The sequence below is a fragment of the Gallinula chloropus genome (genome assembly GCF_964237585.1).
Source record: "Gallinula chloropus genome assembly, chromosome: Z".
NCBI classification, from domain to species: domain Eukaryota; kingdom Metazoa; phylum Chordata; class Aves; order Gruiformes; family Rallidae; genus Gallinula; species Gallinula chloropus.
In genome coordinates, this window is record NC_140089.1 from 28868688 (window position 1) to 28886001 (window position 17314).

General features: G+C 38.7%; 1 pseudogene across 1 annotated transcript in view; it reads right to left on the minus strand.

Moving 5' to 3' along the window:
- Positions 1-7809: 7809 nt before the first annotated feature.
- Positions 7810-17314, minus strand: part of LOC311203635 (histone H2A-IV-like) — an 82840-nt pseudogene continuing 73335 nt past the window's right edge. Inside the window, exon 2 of the transcript in view lies at positions 7810-8235. The product of the transcript in view is annotated as a histone H2A-IV-like (transcript). The remainder of the gene's footprint in view (positions 8236-17314) is intronic.

The following is a 17314-nucleotide window of genomic DNA, read 5'->3' on the forward strand; positions in this document are numbered from 1 at the left end:
GAAGGGTAATTTTGGCGAATCACAGTGTCATTATGTTGCTTTAAGAAGCTGATTTGAGGGAATTGTGTGCATATTGAGAACTCATTTTCATAAGATGTAGGAAAACTGTGACCACCATTTCTTTCAGAAACAACTTGTGAACTTGCTTCTGCAGGTCAACTTTCTCTTGATAAACTACCCTAACAAATCACTGCTATCATGCTTTCTTTACCAAGAAAATGTATAGGTAATCTGTGATGTTAACTCTATTTCTCAGACTTAGAACATTGAAGAAGAGGAAAAAAATATCCCTGAGTAAAAGATCTTGAATGCTCATTTGAAAAGCAAGGAATAGATGATGACATGACAATACTTCTTTTGTCCACTTACAGATATTTATACTGTGTAGAACAAAAAATCGCACAAAACACAAAAAATTACTGCAAACTTCCAGATTAGTCATAATGGTTGTGAATTTCTTTGTTACAGTCGGAACCCTGATGTTCCATTTACTGCTGGATCTTCAATCTGAATAAATATGAACTTCTTAACTTCATTAATGTTGAACCATGGTTTTGTAAAACACCACCACTCTACTGAGTTTGATCTCCAGATTTAATGTATTAGTAATGAAATTAAAATACAGAGGTGGAAGGGAGAATTTTATTTTTCGCAGTCTAATAGGGTCACCCTGAGATTTTTCCTAGTGTATGGATGATACCTCACCAACCACTAAAATGTTAGTGGGTGTTGAGATAATCTTGGTCCACGTGCTGGAAAATTTTCACAAGACTGACCACAAAGTGTTATACCAGGTACCATCAGGACAGGACAGAAATAATTAACAAAGACAGTAGCAGGGAACAACTTGAAGAAGCTGAGGTCTGTCTGATAATAAGTTTTGTTAGCTCTCCTGGTAACACATCAAAAGCAGCCATAGACATCAAATTTACTAAACATCATTTCCTTTGAACTTGTAGCCATGTAACCATGACAGATACAACAGCATCATGCCTGCTAAAAAAAAAAAAAATCTCAGAAGTTTGTTTAGCCACAAATTCTCCTACAAGTATAGTCCTTACAAAAGGTTTACAGTAACTTGCAAGCTTAGTAAGATTAGTACAGTAGTATATTTGATTAAACATGCTTTCAGGTCTACATACTTACAAAGATCGGAATGGTCTTCCTTGGTTTCTGATATCACATGAGTTCAAAGATTTAACACATAGTGATAAGTAGGCATTATTATTTACTTAGGAAAAATGCTGCTATATGGAGTTGTTTGAACAGTTTTTGTTTTATACTACTAGTACTATAATATCAACAATGACAACAATAACAAGAAAAATAAGATGATGAGGATGAGTATTTTATTTTTTACAAATAAGTACATTCTATACAGACTTGAAGTGATATGAAATGGACCTCTCTGCTGCAAAATTAGACTCTGAGCGTCTTAAATTTGTGACTGTTTTCTAGCAGGTTGTATCTCAACTGCTACAGATTTCCTAGCAAGTTTCCAGACTACTCTTATAAAGGTAGCACTTCATCCATCCCCAGACATATGGGTACTTTTCCAAGCAACTATTTAGTCAGAAGTATACCTTGTCACACATGTAACATTCTATTTATGTTTATGCCTATTATGTTTAATATCTTCATCAACAACCTTGATGAGGGAACAGCATTCACCCTCAGCAAGTACGCTGATGATACAAAGCTGGGAGGAGTGGTTGACACACAGGAACACTGCGCTGCCATCCAGAGAGACCTGGACAGGCTGGAGAGCTGGGCAGGGAGAAACCAGATGAGGTTCAATAAAAGCAAGTGTAGAGTCTTGCACCTGGGAAGAAATAACTGCTTGAATCAGTACAGGCTGTGGGATGACCTGCTGGAGAGGAGCTCTGAGGAGAAGGACCTTGGGGTCCTGGTAGATGACAAGTTGGCCATGAGCTAGCAGTGTGCCCTGGTGGCTAAGAGAGCCAATGGGATCCTGGGGTGCATCAGGAGGAGTGTGGCCAGCAGGTCGAAGGAGGTGATCCTCCCCCTTTACTCTGCCCTGGTCAGACCCCACCTGGAGTATTGTGTCCAGTTCTGGGCTCCCTGGTATAAAAAAGACAGGTTTCTCCTTGAGAGAGTCCAGAGAAGGGCTACAAAGATGATTAAGGGTATGAAGCATCTCCCCTATGAGGAAAGGCTGAGTGAGCTGGGACTGTTCAGCCTAGAGAAAAGAAGACTAAGGGGGGATCTAATTAATGTTTATAAATATCTGAAGTATGGTATGCAGGGGGAAATGTCCAGCCCCTTTTCAGTGGTCTGTGGAGACAGGACAAGGGGCAATGGCTGCAAGTTGGAGCACAGGAAGTTCCACACCAACATGCGGAAGAACTTTTTCCCAGTGAGGGTGACAGAGCCCTGGGACAGGCTGCCCAGGGAGGGGGTGGAGTCTCCTTCTCTGGAGATATTCAAGACCCGTCTGGATGCCTATCTGAGTGATATGTCCTAGGGAGCTGCTTTGGCAGGGGGGTTGGACCTGATAATCTCTCGAGGTCCCTTCCAACCCCTATGATTCTATGATTCTATTTAGAATAAGACCCTAAATCCTTCAGCACTAATATATATATTGAAAGATAGTGAAAGGGTTTGATGTTTTGAAATTCACTAACTGAAGCCTTGAAAGTGATGGCAACAAAACAAAAGCTCAGCTTCAGAAAGTTAACGTTATGCTTATCTTTAGGCAAGTGAGAAAGGCAGAGAAGCTTCACACAGAAGCTTCACACAGAATCTTCTCACTTGAATTATGTAGATTTAGCACATCTCTTGTCAGAACTCCTTTTATTTTATATATCTATTTTCTTTAAAAGATTTATTTTTTGAGAGCTATTGACAAACGATGACCCAAAATGTATGAAGTGGTTCTGGAGCAATTTTGAAAAAATACACTATATAAATGTATACTGAGTATATGTTCAAATCTATACTAAAAGATACACTATATATATACTTTTAGTGTACACCAAGTGTATCTTTCAATATAGATTTGAACATATACTCAGTACATATTCAGAATATATTAGCTTCAGTATACAAACATTTAATATCTCATTTGAAAATACCTGTTCTTTATAATCCGTACAGGAAGTATATTTGTGAAGAAAGACATAATTTTAAAGAGGTTTTATAAACTTTTATTTGACAGTATATGGTTATTTTAAATGCTGCCCCTAGATAGGTGTTTCCTGTTAAATTAGAATATTTCAGAGAAAATATTACTCACTTGTATCTTTGAGAATCTCTTTCATTCACAGAATTTATTTTATTTTTGTATTCTTGAAGAAAGCATAAAAGTGCCAAAGGGCAAGTCACTTTGCCATATTGGCTTTGCAGAAAGCAACAACAGGAACAATAGTTTTTAAAATACAATCCCAGCCCATCTGGTTACGTGAGATAGTTTAAAAGTTTCATTAAAATTTCATTAGCATTATGACAACTGACTCAATATCAGCAGCCTACCTGGCAAGCTTACAAATTTTATCAGAGCATTTAAAGTAACCACAGTCTATTGTTTCTGCAACAAACCATGGCAACCACAATTTCATTCTACTTCAGATTAATCATTTCCTACGTAAACCAGAATGATTACATTTGTATTGTATAACTACACCTCAGTTCTATTGTGATATTTGCTTTTATGTTATTAAGGAAATTCTGCCATTCCAGTGTCAGGTGGAGTTGTTTAGTTGGTGAGGTTTTCTCGGGAGGGGTGGGGGTGGTGGGGTGGGGAGTGGGGTGGGGGATTTTTTCATTGCTTTTTTTCAGATGCAGTTGTGGGGTTTTTTTATGAGAAGAGTTAAGAAAGTTCAGCAGTTCAAAGATATGATTCCAGATCTGATGCTTAGTAAAGCATTTGGATATCTCAGTGGAATTGAGAACATTTAACTCTGAGAAAAAAATTGAGAACAGCTTTATACTTTAAGTTCTTGGATGTTTCTCAAGTGCAGAGGAGTAGTTTTTAAGCCATGTGAGTTGAATATTTTCTTGACAATTCTGTTTCCCTACCAAACTGTATTATTGCCATTCTTTTATCTAAATATATCCATTCTCATTTAATCTATTTTGTTTCTCCTTCAGTCAGGTAGTAGTAGATCAATCACATTACACAGTCTCAGTGAAAAACAGACCAAAGTTCTTTGCTACTTATAACTCAAATTGGAAATTTGACTCTCATGTGTGGCTGTAGAAAAGACTGCTGATTGGGGTCAACTAATAGGAAATGTTTGGTTGAGATCTGGGCAATGATCAAACATTTGGATAAAAGAGCTAAACTTTTAAAGTTTGGAGCTGTTTGTGCACATAAACATATTCCTACAAGTAAGTTCAAGGATTTTCTGTACTGTTTAGACAATGATAAGCTCCTCAGAGTGTCATCATAGAGGGAAGAAAAATAGGACTCTCTTTAATGGTACCTATTTCTGTTGTGGCAGACATTAATTCTCATTAGCTGCATTTTGTGTTGTCATTTGGGAAATATTAGTGAGCTTTGAAGACATGAGGTACCAGTCATTTAGCTAGTAGAGGAGAATGTTCTTTTCTCAGTTCTACTGCCTGTTATTTCACAGGTATATTGCGTATGCTTAGTCCATTTGTATCCCTCTGAGACAAATATGTGGCATTTGAACTAAAGTGAAAGTGTGACTATGCTTAGGGATGGAAGAAAAATACATGCATCTGCATAAGCTGAAGATAGGGGTTAGTTTCTTCCCTAAGGTTACAAGAAAGTTGCCCTTGTCTTAACTCCACAGATGCTCAAGGGCCTGGGTTTGTTTCTAAATGAATTATTAGTCTGACTTACTATACCAGTGGGGCAAATCCTAAACACATTTGTTTTCTTCTGCTGACATCTGTGGCAATTTTGCACACAGAATGAATATCGAACATACCTTTTAGACTTTCACTCGGCAACAGGCAGCAAGATCCAGCAGCTGAAATGCTGTTTTTAATTTTAATGGAAGTTTGTATGTGGAATGAATGGAAAGCATTGTCCTACAGTTTTACAGGCTAATTCCTGGCTAGTCTCTTTGTAGATATACAAGGGATTTTGGTTTCTTTAATAGAAAAAAATTAATATCTTTTCACTGGAGCAATGAGTGAACCTTCTCAGTAATGAACAAATGCTTGATTTTGATAGGCATATGGAGTAGTCAAGGTCTACTTGTTATGAAACCTTTTTCCAATGCAACCTTAAACAGGATTATGTGTTATCTTTAAATGTTACAAATTAAATGAAGGAAAAATGTAAAATGTTACAAAAATGTATAATCATAAAAGAATATATAACCCTTTTGTTTTATTCCCAGTCAATTGAGTAGCATGCTATTAGCAACCACAAAACATTCTAGTGCATATCAATTTGTATCATATGCATTTTTATTCATACAAATCAAGCAACAATACAAAAATGAACTTTAGAATTTTTAAAGATTTATGTCTACATCATTTAATATATTGTTTCTTGATAGTAGTATTTAATGTGGTACCTAAAAATCCTGTTAGAGATTTCCCATAATAAGATCATGTTTTATGTGTCTTTTTACTAACTTATTGTAGTGCCATGACTGTTGGCTTTTGTAATGCAGTCATAATTCTCAAGTGGTTCACAAAAAAATTGTTGTCTGTCATAGCCTACAATTTTGATGAGGTTTTTTGTGTATTTGAGTTTTTTGTTTTGGTTTGATTGTTTGTTTGTTTGTTTGTTTAATGGAGTTTACTTGCATGGTGAAAGGGTAGGGAGAATGTTACTATATTTTTGTTCAATGCAAATTACCTACTGGAAGGAACAGAGCACTGCACATCATGTAGCAATTCTATATCTTTTGTTTTCACATAGTTAAATTGTTTTCATTTTCCAGTCATAACTATGGTGATACCCCGTTACCCTGCTTTCACCATTATTCTGTAATTATCTGTTACAGGCATGATTTTGAATGTCAAAAATAAATAAATAAATAAATATTGAAAAAGACCAAAATATATGAATGTCTACCTGAAACAGTTTTCTGTAAAATTTCAAGTGAAAGAAAACAAAACAAAACCAAAACACTTCTCTGACCTGCCACGAATCTATTAATATGATTTGCCTCTTTATATAATTGAGACAACCTGGTTTTGTTGACATGTCACAGTCAAGGCTTTGTAACAATATATACTGGAACATATTATAGGTATCCAGGTATATTTTTAAGGACAAGATAATTCCTACAAATAAATTGTTTTAGCTTAATTTAGGTCTTTTTTCAAGTTACTGAATCAAGTTTCAAAACTGTTTATCAGTCTAGGGAAAAAAAAGTGAAATCAAGCTAGGAGGAGTGTGTTGAACACAAGGTAATTCTTTCTCCATCCATAAATCTGCAAAGGTACAGTGTTTCTAGAATAAAAAATAAATTTTGATTTAACTAGATTACTTTTAACTCTAATTTTATTATGAAAAAATAAAATATCTTGAATTCATGTGCTTCAACTGCAGGAAAGAAATAATTGTAACCCATATTTGTGTTTTTGAACTTTAGGAAAACCCTAGAACGCATATATTCCTCTAATGAATTTTATTTTATAAGGGATATTTAAAGAGATGTGTTAAGTTCATATTTTATTTGTGATTGTTATGATCAACATATTTTTTTTTCTCTCACAGGCTCATGCTGTAGTTATTGGATGTGGTCACATCAAAGTAGATCGTTAGTCACTCCTAAGGACTAAGTGAAATGACAGTACACTTATCAAAAGTGTATTAGACATAGAATCACAGAATTACAAGGTTGGAAGAGACCTTTAAGATCATCAAGTCCAACCATTCCTGTCCTAAGTTAAAACATATTCCTAAGTACCTCACCTAACTTGTTTATAACAAATCCAGAGATGGTGACTCAACAACCTCCTTGGGCAGCCTGTTCCAGGCCCTGACAAATCTTTCAGTAAATTTTTTTTTCCTAACTTCTAATCTGAACCTGCCCTGGTGCAGCTTGAGGCTATTTCCCCTTGTCCTATCCCCTGTCACTTGGGTGAAGATACCATCGCCCAACTCTCTACAACCTCTCTTCAGGTAGTTGTAGGCAGTGATCAGGTCTCACCTCAGCCTCCTCTACAGCCTAAACACCCTCAGCTCCCTCAGCCACTCCTCATATGATTTGCCTTCCAGCCCCTTCACCAGCCTGGTTGCCCTTCTCTGGACTCGCTCAAGGACCTCAATGTCCTCACAGTGAGAAGCCCAGAACTGGACACAGTACTTGAGGTGTGTTCTCACCTATGCCGAGTACAGGGACACAATCACCCCCTTAGACCTACTGGCCACACTATTGTTGATACAAGGCAGGATGCCATTGGCCTTCCTGGCAGCCTGGGCACACTGCTGGCTCATATTCAGCCTGCAGTCAACCAACACCCCCAGGTCCTTTTCTGCCTGACAGCTCTCCAGACAGCCTCCCCCAAGCCTATAGCGCTGCATGGGGTTGTTATGTCCCATATGCAGCTCTCTACACTTTGTGATGTTAAACCTCATCCTATTGGTCTCAGCCCATTGGTCCAGTCTGTTCAGATCCCTCTGAAGAGCCTCCCTACCCTCAGGCAGATCAACACTTCCTCCCAGCTTAGTGTCATCTGCAAACTTACTGAAGGAAACATTCAATCCTTTCCTTGAGGTCATTGATAAAGATGTTGAACTAGACTGGACCCAAGACTGAGCCCTGGGGGAAAAAATAATTAAAAATAATTACGGCTCTGAAAAGACCATTTGAATTATCTGGATGAAACAATGTGCCGCATTTCTGTTGACGTTTACTTAGCTTTAGCCTTGTGGCTGTCAGTCTTCTTGGGCAGCAGCACAGCCTGGATGTTGGGCAGCACTCTACCCTGTGCAATTGTCACCTTGCCCAGCAGTTTGTTGATCCTTACAGGTGGCGAGCTGCCGGTGCTGAGGGATGATACATGTCTTCTTGTTGTCATGGGCCACATTTCCTGCCAGCTCCAGGATCTTGGCCATTAGGTACTCCAGCACAGCTACCAGGTACACCTGGGCGCCGGCACCCACCTGCTCCAAGTAGTTGCCCTTGCGCAGCATCAGGTGGACACAGCCCAGGGACCTGCAGCCCAGCCTGTGATAAGCAGGACTTGGCCTTGGCGCGCGCCTTCCTGCCCAGCTTCCCGTTCCCCAATATCGTACCGTTCTTCCAAGAGCAATCAGCAGCAGTGTCAGCACCTTTGCTAGAAAAGTTTAGTTAGGTCACGGTTAAGCTATCTGAGAAAACTTCACAGTATTTCAATTTCCCCAGAACAATGTTTCATATAATGTAATGTATGAGAAAAAAAAGAAGCCTGAAGAAAGTTGTGGGTTTTTTTTTTTTTTGTTTCCTCAGTATTTAATGTACCCTCTAAATCTCAAGACTTCTATTAAAGTCTGTTTTACCTCTGAGCTTTCTCTTGTTCATTATACCTATGCTGAAATATACCTGTGAGTTGAAGTTAATTTTGATTTCTCTATGAAAAAGAAATCACGTTATGGATTATTCAGATATTTCATATGCATTTCTTTAAGACAGAAATATGTCTTGTGATTTATTTATGATTAGAGGTCTCTAAGTATTCTAAAGAAGAGAAGTAGCCAACAAATCAGACCTAAATACAAATTTTTGCACAATGTATTTCATACTCAATTTTCCACATAAAAGTAATACATGGCTATGTTTCCACATAAGACACCATTATAGCCCACTTCTGATATGTTTAAGATTTGTATTTTATTAAATATACAAATCTTGATATATAAAATACAGAATATTAAGCAAGTAATGAATTTGAAAATGTGCAAGCCTAGTAAGTTATATTTTTACTTGTACTGTGATATGTTCTCTTGGTTATAAATCATAACCATGAAATTTATATAATGGATATAAGACAATTTATCCATTTTAGTTTGTACCCAAGTTCTTTCAGCTCGGATTTTTTAAATGCATATGCAGAGTAATTTCAACAAGTATTACATTATGGCTGTAAGATCTAGCAATACAGCATTTCATTGAGACACCACCTTACTCTAAGTTAGTTTCAGGATGAAAACTGTAGCAATTTTTCTCCTTCTCAGAATTCAGAATAACACAGGAAAAAAGTTTAAGACAAATTATAATGTGTGAGTCAGGAAAAAAGTAATGATGGGGAAAAGCATAGAAAAAATATGCATACAGCTTTCCACTACATTTTGAAATTAAATATACAAGCCATTGTGTTGCTTCTTGTTTCCCATTCCTCTAGTAGATGTCTAATTTCTGAGGACAGGGTTTCTTTTTTCCTTTTCTTTCATCTTTGACTTGGCTTTTTCAAAGACTATCAGGGCTACTTGAAAAACCCTGACCAGATTTCCTGTGTCCTCATGACCTGACAGTAGTGAAAATATTTGCAAAGGCAAATTTATCACATTCAAGATTTTGGAAGAAAGGGGAACAGTGACACATAAATGATTTTGGATTCCAAGAAATGTAAATTTGTGCCTGACTTTCAGATGTGCAGAAGTTCTTTAAGCTACTTTATTGAAGTATTGTAAATCAACATACAAAGTTGGTTGATTTACAATATATCAGCAGTGTAAAATACATAGGAGTATTGTAGTTTTGAGTGACTGGGTTCTGGTGGAGAAGTGGCGAGGGGGGCTGCAGGGGTGGCTTCTGCAAGAAGCCGACAGAAGTTTTCTGCAGGCCCCAGAGAGTAAACACCAGCTGATTCAAGGCCGGAGTCATTGTTGATCAAGGGTGAGCCCATGCAGTGGTGGTCACAGCGCTTCCAGGAATCACATTTAGGAGAAAAATACCCATACAAGCAGCTGTATTTTGCCACCAGGGAAGGGAGTTAGAAGAAAACTGTGCAGACACCAAGGTCAGTGAAGGGGGAGGAGGTGGCTCAGATGCCAGAGAGAAAGATGCTCCTGCAGCCCATGGAGAAACCCACGGTGGAGTGGGTGTCCCCCCCACAGACCATGGAAAAGGCCAAGACCCCACCTGCAGCCTGTGTAGAGGTCCCATACTAGAGCAGGTGGAGACATGCAGAAGATGCTGTGACCTTCATTCGAGCAAGCCTCTGTCAGCATTTGCAACCTGTGGAGAGAGACAGAGACAGAGATGAGAGAGAGACAGCAAGAGAGATCTATGCTGGAGCAGATTTGCTGGGAGGCCTTGTGACTGAGGACTAGGCTGGAGCAGTCTGGGCCTGAGAGACTGAGAAACATTCTATGACTTATGACTGCACCCCATAGAAGTGACCCACACTGGGGCAGCTGGTGAAGAGCTGAAGTCCTGCAGGAAAGGACTCCCGTTGGAGATATTTGTGGAGGACTTATCACCCCTACATACTTACAATCTATGCCAAAGAACTATCTAGGCCCTGCCTACCTGTGGATCAGGCGAATAGAAGAGTGATCTGTTTTCCTTACCTGAGTTGAATCTGAAGTTGGAAGATAGGATAATCTGGTCACAACAACTTTCTTTGAAATTAGATGCATGAAACACTTATGAAACTAAAATCAAATTTATGTATGTGACTGAACTGGCAATTGCATACAAATAGATGACACATAAAGCATGCCTATATATATTTTTTTCTGGTTATGTATACTGAGAATTAGCATCTACAGAAAAAAAATTATGCAGTCCTAGTTATTCTGCAACTGCTGTATATGATTTTAAATATCAACTCAATTCAGAAGCAATTATATATGAAAGTAATCTTATTTTTTTATTTTGTTTACATATTCCTTAAATGATACAATTTAAATTTAAGGACTTATCTAGTATGTGTTCCATAGCATAGCCAAATTATTCTATCAAAAGGTAACTTTCTCTAGCTAAGGAAATAAGTGTTTGCATTTAAAACCCATCTTCTCTACCCAAGAAAATTCACAGATAACTGTCACAGTTTTTCCAGGTGATTTTTGAGTGCTACTATATTGTTGTTAAGAAATGTTATTAAAATTACTTTTTAATTCATAAAGTCATATACTGCACAAAAAAAATCTTTAAGACTTCTCAGAAACTGTGAGGATTCACTAAAGTTATGGTAGTTTTAAAATGAACATGCATTTCTGCTCTTTTTTCTTCTTTAATGAGTTAGAGCTTTCAAGTATTTCCAACTTACATTTATTATACTGTTCAGTATGCCCTAAAATTGCCTAGATTCTATGAGTTTGCATATTTATTTCCTGTTTATCTATGGCTTACTAATATATTTCAAGTACAACTACAAGCATTTTTTCAATTTCCAAGAGATCTTGGAAGTCAGGAGGAAAAAGAAATTGTATGAACTCTAAAAGACAGGTCAGACTTTACAGGAACATTGCAGACCCCCAATTTCCATATGTGGGGAGAAGACATTTTTAAGTACCACAAAGTGAAGAAAAACTTTGAACCAATACTTAATGAAGATGGTAATCTGACAAATAGGGACAAAGAAAAAGAAGTTATTCAGTGCTTTTTTTGCCTCAGTCATTAGCAATACTCACAGATCCTGGGATGCCCAGTCCCCTGAATTGAAGGACCATGACTACAGGAACAATAACTTTCTGTTTGTGGACACAGAAAATGTAAGGGGGCAGCTGAATTAGTTAAATGTTCATAAGTCCATGTGGCTGGGGGGGATTCATCGCAGAGCACTGAAGTAGATACGGGATGTTACAAGAAGACCACTCTCAATCATCTGCAAAAGGATTTGGCAGTCTGAGGAGGTACCCATGGACTGGAAGTTACCAACATTATTTCAATTTATAATACAGGCATGAAGGAAGAGCCAAGAAACTACAGACCTGTTAGTTAGTCAACTGGAAAAATTATGGGGAAGATTATACTTTATGCTATTGAAAGACATTTAAAGGACAATGGAATTGTCAGGCACAGTTAACATGGGTTCACAAAAGGAATGTCCTGTTTAGCTATTCTAATAAAACTTTAGAATAAGTCACCCACCTAGTGGATGAAGGGAATGTAGTAGTTTAAATTTTCTGGATTTTGTTAAGTCTTTTGATTCTCTCCTTCACAGCAAACTTCTGGATGAGTTGTCCTACTGTAAGATCATCAGATATATGGAGCACTGGGTGATGAACTAGCTGGACATCAGTTCTTAAAGGGTTTTAGTGAATGGGGCTATATGTAGCTGGCAACCAACCATAAGCTTTGGGGCTGAATCCTAGGCCCAGGTCTGTTCAATATTTCTATTATTCATCCTGAGGTATGAGTTGAGTGCATCATTAGTAAGTTTGGTAATGATACAGAGGGATCTAGATATACTGGATCATTGAGAATCATCAAAGGCATGAAATTAAACATGAAATTATGCTAGATTCTGTACCTGGAATGGAGAAACACTGGACATAATAATAAATTGAGAGAGGAGTGGTTGGAGAGCAGGCATGCAGAAAGGGATCTGAGGATGCTGATTGACAGCAGGCTAAGTATGAATCAGCAGCGTACCATGGCAGCCAAGAGGGTAGACCACATCCTGGAGTGCACCCAACACAGCATAGGGATTATCTTGCTGCAATTAGCATTGGTGTGGTCTTACCTTGATGATTGTATACAGTTCCATTCACCATAATTTAAAAAGAACATTGAATGCATCCATTGAAGGGCAGCACAGCTGGTGGAAGGGCTGGAATGCATTTTCTGTGAGAATCAGCTAAGGACTTTGTGTTTGTATAGTTTGGAGAATATGATGCTGAATTGTAACCTGACTGCTCTCTACAGCTTCCTGAGGAGGGCAATTAGAGGGAGAGGTGCTGAGCTCTTCTCCCTGGTATCTAGCGACTGGATCCCTGGGAACTGCTCAAGTTGCATCGGGGTCATTCAGACTTGACAATAGGAAGTATTTATTTACTGAGAGGAAGTTTGAACACTGGAAACAGGCTTCCGAGAAAGGTCATCAATCCCCCAAGCCTATCAGTGCTTAAGAGGCATTTGAACAATGTCTTTAATAGCATGCTTTAACTTTTGTTAAAGTTACTGAAGTAGGCAGTCTGATGGACTCAATGATTGTTGCAGGTCCCTTCAGACTGAAGTATTCTAACCTAGTCTACTCTGGTCTAGTAATATCTCTATTATCTTTTACTGATAAATATCTGGGAAATTTAAATCAGCATAAAAGAATCTGCCTTGGTTGATGAGGATTTGCTCAAGGATGAATTAAACTGTCTGCACATCCATAAATCTATGGGTCCTGATGGGATGCACCCAAGGGTTCTGAGGGAGCTGGCAGAAGTCATTACTGGGCCACTATCCATTATCCTTGCTAACTCCTGGGAAATGGGAGAGGTGCCTGAGGACTGGAGGAAAGAAAATGTTACTCCAATCTTCAAAAAGGGCAAGAAGGAGGACCAGGGTAGTTACAGGTCAGTCAACCTCACTTCCATCCCTGGAAAGGTGATGGAAATATTTATCCTTGGTGCTGTCTCTAGGCACATCAAGGATAAGAGGGTTGTTAGGAGCAGTCAGCATGGTTTTACCAGGGGGAAGTTGTGTTTAACTAATCTTAGAGCCTTTTATGAAGACATAAGCAGGTGGATAGATGTCCTGGTTTTGGTCAGGATGGAGTTAACTTCATTTGTAGCAGCGGATGGAATGCTGTGTTTGAGAGTTAAAATGAAAGCAGTGCTGATAACACCCTGATGTTTTTAGTTGCTATCAGACAGTCAAGGACTTTCTCAGGTCTTCATATTTCTCTATTCATGAGAAAGGAGGGGCGAAGCCAGGACAGATGACCCAAACTGGCCAAAGAGAGTATTTCATGCCAATTACGTCCTGCTCAGTTTAACAGGGGGCTGATGGGAGAAAGGGCAGGGGCGGCTCCGGGACGCGTGGTTTTGGGGGATGGTCAAGTTCCAGGACGGCTCTGGGTGGCACGGCCTGAGTTGTGTGGTTCAGTGAGAAACTGCATTGTGTATCAACAGTTTCATATATTTTTTGCTCTGAAGTCCTGTTAGCATTGTTATATTGTATCTTTCTGCTATTTTAGTAAACTATCTTTATCCCAACCCGGAGACCTTTTGCTTTCTTGGTTTTGGGGTTGTTATTTGCCCCTTCCTTTTCCCTTCCCTTGCCTCTCACCACCCCACCCCACCCCCCTCTTCCGCTGCTCTTTTCCTTTAAGGAGCAGGCAGCTGGGTGGATCTCGGCTCTCAGACGGGGTAAAACCACGACAATAGACAATGATAGGACAGTAGATGTGAACTACCTTGACCTTAGTAAAGCACCTCATGTCATCTCCCACAGCATCCTCATGGCTAAACTGATAAAGTGTGGTCTGGAAAATCGAGTAGTGAGGTGGATTGAGAGCTGGTTGAAGGGAAGAAGCCAGCAAGTTTTGATTTATGGGACAGAGTCTAGCTGGAGTCCCTCAGGGGTCGGTACTGGTTCTTGTACTGTTCAGTATATTACTTGATGACCTGGATGAGGAAATAGAGTGTACAGTCAGCAAGTTTGCTGATGACACAAAACTAGGGGGAGTAGCTGCCACACCGGAGGGTTGTGCTGCCATTCAGCAAGACTTAGACAGGCTGGAGAGTTGGGTGCGGAGAAGTTTAATGAGATTTAACCAGAGCAACTGTAGGGTCTAGCATCTAGGGAAGAGCAACCCCAGGTACTAGTATAGGTTGGAACTGGCCTGTTGGACAGCAGCCTAGGTGAGAGGGATCTGGGGGTCCTGGGGTGCAGCAGGATAACCATGAGCCAGCAATGTGTCCTCCTGGCTAAGACAGCAAAAGGCGTCCTGGGGTATATTAGAAGGGGTGTGGTCAATAGGTCAAGAGAGGTGCTACTTTCCCTCTACTGTGCCCTGGTGAGACCGCACCTGGAATATGGTGTTGAGTTCTGGGCTCCTCAGATCAAGAAGGACATAGAACTCCTTGAAATACTCCAGCGCAGGGCCACCAAGATGATTAAAGGATTAGAACACCTTCCTTATGAGGAAAGGCTGAGAGAGCTGGGCCTTTTTGTCTTTGAGAAAAGGAGACTGAGGGGTGACTTTATTAATGTTTATAAAAGGTGAGAGTCAGGAGGATGGACCCAGGATCTTGTCAGTGATGGCCAGCGAAAGGGCAATGGGTGCAAGCTGGAGCATAAAAAGTTCCATGTAAATATGAGGATAAACCTTTTGACTGTGAGGGTGACAGAGCACTGAGACAGGCTGCCCAGAGAGGTTGTGGATTCTTCTCCTCTGGACATATTCAAACCCCATCTGAATGTCTTCCTGTGTGATTTAGTCTAGGTGATCCTGCTCTGTCAGGGGGGTTGGACTAGATGATCTTTCGTGGTCCCTTCCAGCTCTTAACATTCTGTGAATCTCTGATTCTGTGAAAATACCAGTAGTCTTCATGTTAAATATGAAAATGGAAGAAATTGTACTCTTATGATTTTTTATTTCCACAAAAGAAAGAGAACTTACAATATCTGAGAGAATATTTTTCCCCAAAATTTGCTGATTTGTTTATAATTTTCATATATTTTTCAAGTATTTTGAAGATTTGCATTTGGATTCCACACTCCTATTCAGATATTTGGAATTAAGAATCTTAAACCCTTGTAAATTCTCGGTCCAAATAAACTATATTGTTTCCATTGTTCCAAAACTTATCCACAGACACTGAGTCAAATTAAAAACCAAGTGAGGAAGCTCAGAATAAGAAATTTACATAAGTTGTAAAGGACATTACTGTCAAGGAGCCTGCATGATTCACTGTGTCTCTTATTTCTTACTGTTGTGTTCAAGCAAATGAAAATCAATCTCATTGTCTACTTGTAAAATAGTTGATAGAAACTGTGCTAAAAAGGGGGTATCAGTATTGAAAACACTGATATATGAATAAAATCTAACTATCTAATAAAATTCTGATGCATTAATGGTTTCTTTATAGCAGAATATTCCAAAGAATGTAGTACACTCTTAAGGAGATTTTGAAACACTTTATGTACACTAACACTTGCAGATGCACATGTAGCAAATAAGCTTTCAGGACAAATATAAAAATTGAAAATTATATATGCCATGCTGAACAGCATTCTGTAATATAAAGTGTTTTGTAGTTGGAGCGATGGACATCAATACCAGTTCTGTCTGAAATGACTTCTTATTTATATATGTGGAAAGTGAGATGGTATTTTAACAGGTTTAGTTTCACTCTTTTTCAAAGGACTATCATATCCAAATAGCTGTAGCTGAAGGTTATAAAAAAAACCAACAGCACAGCGAACCCAAAACAAAACACATACGTATTTCAGACGTAGGCTGTGCTTTCACTTATCAGAAAATTAACTTTTACTTGTGAGATACTGTGTGATACATATATCTTCTAGTTCAGAAATTCAGTGAAGTATCCTGTGACTTAAATCAATGTTTTCCTTTTCCTTTTCTTTTTTTTTTTTTTTTTTAAAGGCTTTTCATAATTATTTGAGCACCCGTATGCTTCTCAGGCAGAGTCCTTCAGTGCACCTTCTGTCACATATTAGTCCCATTAATTGGTTCTGTAATGTCAAATATGTGTCTGGAAAGAGAATGAAGAAAATTATCTTGTGTACTACTATCTCCCTACCATTATGGGGAATGTTCCCATTATAACTCCTATGCTTTATCCCACTTCATCACTTAGACCTTTCCCATGCTAGCTCTCTAAAGAGCTCATGTTGGGCCAAATTGCTAGCTGGTGCAATCTATGAAACTAGATTTGATTTCAAAAGATTCACATTGCTGTGATGTCCCTGTCTTTTTCTCTCTGTATACAATACATAAACATATACTGATCTTTGCATCTATACCCCCACCTTTCTTTTTTTTTAAAAAAAGGATGCTGTACTTTAAGTTAGTGACAACAGAACTTTACAATTATTTTGGTAGCCTTTTTGACTGGCTTCCTTTTTACTCAAGTGTAGCATGTATTACACTTGCAAATTCATCTATCCCAGACCCACAAGCATTTTGTTACAGAATAGACTAGCCTCCAACAGAACTGGTGGAGAAAGGTTAGAAAAATATTCCATCTGCTTTTGAACAAAGTTGTATATTGGCTATGAAGACAGAAAGAGCAATTCTCTAAATGCTCTAACAAAAAGAGTATTAGGATATCAGAAAGAACAAAACATGACTAATTTGGGGTGGATTGTTCACCATTCTTCCATGCAACAGGGCACTCAGAACATGAAGTAGTTCAGGATGAATAAAGCTGAATTGTTTTCCCAAAGGAGGCTTTAGGGAAAATAAAAACTATGATATACATCTCTCTTACAGGGATCATACCTTGTCACCTTCGAAAGGAGGTTAA